Source organism: Photinus pyralis, unplaced genomic scaffold (assembly GCF_008802855.1).
Source record: "Photinus pyralis isolate 1611_PpyrPB1 unplaced genomic scaffold, Ppyr1.3 Ppyr1.4_LG10, whole genome shotgun sequence".
In the NCBI taxonomy this organism is placed as follows: Eukaryota; Metazoa; Arthropoda; class Insecta; order Coleoptera; family Lampyridae; genus Photinus; species Photinus pyralis.
This window is the reverse complement of record NW_022170250.1, coordinates 6,610,057-6,613,387: the sequence shown is the minus strand read 5'-3', so window position 1 is coordinate 6,613,387 and position 3,331 is coordinate 6,610,057.

Below are 3,331 nucleotides of genomic sequence, written 5' to 3'. Positions count from 1 at the left end.
TGTGCAATGTCAACTTTCCTATTTATGGATTTTTTGAAATTTTAACCGCAGATTGTTCTAGTAAAGGCAAGCATATCGCATATTGTAAAAGTCAGATGTGCGCTTGCACAAGGTGTGCAATGTCAGCTTTCCTATTTATGGATTTTTTGAAATTTTAACCGCAAATGGTTCTAGTAAAGGCAAGCATATCGCATATTGTAATGAGATGCGGATTCGCAGGCTGCGCAATGTCAATTTTCCTATTTATGAATTTTTTGAAATTTTAACCGCAGATGCTTCTAGTAAAGACGAGCATATCGCATGTTGTAAAAATTTGATGTGCGCATCTGCGCAATGTCAAATGTCCTATTTATGGATTTTTGAAATTTTAACCACATATTATGCTTCTAGTAAAGACTAGCATATCGCATATTGTAAAAATCTGATGTGCAATGTCAACTTTACTATTTACGGAGATATTTTTTAAAATTTTAACCAAATGCTTCTAGTAAAGACTAGCATACCGCATATTGTTAACATCAGATGTGCGCATGCGCAAACAATATCAACTTTATTGTTTATGGAATTTTTGAAATTTTATCCGCAAATTCTTGTAATAAAGACAAGCATAACGCATATTGTAAATATCAGATGTGCGCATGCGCAGCATTGTCAACTCTATTATTTATGGAGATATTTTATTGAAATTTTATCTACAGATGCTTGTAATAAAGACAAGCATATCGCATATTATAAAAATCATATGTTAACTTTCTTATTTATGGAGATATTTTATTGATAATTTAACCACAGATTCTTCTAACTGCGCAATGATAAGTTCCTTAATTATAAGAATATTTATGCCATAAATTATTTTCCTTTGTACACATAAATAATCCGTTACATGACCTTTCAGGTAGAACTGATCAATTCATGGAAAATGCGCCTTAAGGCGAAAACCTTTTTTCATTTCTTTTTATCCGATCTCGCGACTCCAGTAATAAGAAAGTTAGGGATAGTACCGGCTTTAGTTGGGTCACACTGTATCCGTAGTGTATGCATGTACAGTAGTGGTCAGAAGTAATGTCCAATTTCATTTCAATGTTAGGGACTTTGCTCATTTTGAAAAGAAGCTCAAAACGCAGTATTCTCCCTCTTCAATTCTTCTTCTTCTTCCACCTTCTCTTCATGTTTGTTTTCTTCTCTTCTTCACCTTCATCATTTTCAATTTCCTTTCCTTTTCTTCTCCATCCGCTCTTGCTCCTTGTCTGTTTCTTTTTCTTGTCTTTCCGGTTCGTATCCCCTTTTAATTTCTCCCTTCTCTTTCTTCTTCACTTTCACCCTCCGCACTCTTTTTCTGTATTAGCTCCAATTCCCTGCTTTCCTCTTCGATTCTTCTAGTAAAGATAAGTATATCGCATTCTATAAATATCGGGTTCAATTTCGCTTTTATCTTTCACTTTCGTTATCTGTCCACTTTCACTTTCCTTCCTTTTCTGTGCACCAACTTTCCCTCTGCGTTTTAATTCCTCTCTATCGCTGCGTTTCTGTTTCCTCTTTATCCTCAATATATTGAACTTCCTTTCCTCTTCCGTTCTATTTAATCTTCACTATTCCCTTCCCCGCTTCCTGCTCGTTACAACCCATTTCCCTGTTCTTTGAACAGAACTTCTGCTTCCGTTTCCGCTTTAGTTTTATCTTTGTTACCTACTCCCTTCCACAATTCCTCTCGTGTGCTCCATCCTCCGCTTCCTTTACGCCTTTGAATTCTCCGCCATTCTCTATCTATTTCTGTTTCATTTTATGAACAACCGGTGGGGTGAGGGGGGGGGGAGTTAATCATCAATCGAACTTCATTTCGAAATGTGCCCCAAATAAGGTGGTGCTACCACTGCTAACTTCGCAATGGACAATGATGAATTTTCCACGTGTTTCCAATCTCTCGGTGAAAAATAAGCGGACACGTAACCACCGCAGCCGGGACCATATTTCCTCGTCACCGCTAACCTTTCAAATTCGCTAAAGATGTGCGCCAATCGGCGATGACGCGCCACAGAAGAATGCGCTTACTGGTTTCCTTCCTTGTACCGAATTACGCGCGCCAACTTATTTTTCACGTTCAAGGTTCAAAATGCGAAAGCCCGCGTCCTATAATTACATTCACGCGTACGTCATACACTGTTTAGCGCAAGCGAAGGTAAAACTTCACACGAACTTATAACGAAAAAAAAAATGGCCGCCGGTAAAAAGTGTGAAGTGCGCTAATTATACCCGACACGGCGACACTGACCGGGGAAGCGCACAATTTCAAGGATATTCCTAGTAATTACGCCGAAACTAACGGGAGATTTATCGAGCGGAGCGTAATTTCGAAAAGGATTAAGGAGCAGATGTGACCGACGGCAAAAAAAATATTTGAAAAACCTTCTGGCAGAGGATCTCTGTTTATTTTCGACCAATACCCTACTTACTGTACCCGGAAAGGAATCGCCGTAAAAATAAACGGCAAACGTTGTTTATTTGTCGAACCTAATTTTCGGGCACTATCGGTCAGAAAAACAAATGTGGACCGATCGCAATTTATGTCGCACTCCCCTCGTCAACTCACCTAAAGTTTAACCCATTTCCCAGACGTTTTAGGGTAAATCTCAAGGCGAGTTCGACATAATTCAAGGCTGACAACACCGATAAGCAAGAAATTGTCGAGAAATGCCTGTTTGGCAAATTTGGTGTTTGCAGATTCCGAAAAATCTGAGGCAATTCAGAAGAATAAAATGTAAAGGGACATAACAGACATAGGAAGATTTTAGAAGAAAACTCTCAATTCTTCAGATACCGAGGTTCTTCGGATACGCTTTTTGAATTCTTCATTTTCTTCGAACTTCTTCGGATTTTTGAGATCTTTGTTTCTTCGGATTTTTCCGCTTTTTTCAATTCTTTCTTTTCTTCAGATCCGCAAATTTTCCAAATTGTCGGATTCGTTTTTCAGAACCTCAAAATTATATGGATCATTAAGATTCTTCGATTTTTTTAATTCTAAAGATTCTTTATGTAGTTGCTTTAAATTCTTATGATACTTCAAATTCACTATAAGATTCTTTGGATTTTCCAAATTCTTCTAATTCCTTCACCCCGCTTCAGAGTAGTCGGAGTTTGCATTTTCATTAAGTCCTTTAAAGTTTTTTGGATTCTTCGAATCCTTTGAATTCAGATTCTTCAAACCATCAAGTTCTTGGTTGTTTTCGATTCTAAATGAAGCTGCAGCAGAATAATCCTTGAAAAATGAAAAATCCCCTTGAAGAATATTTGGCCCAAAGAATTTCAACATCTCAAAATACCAAAAATTAAAAAA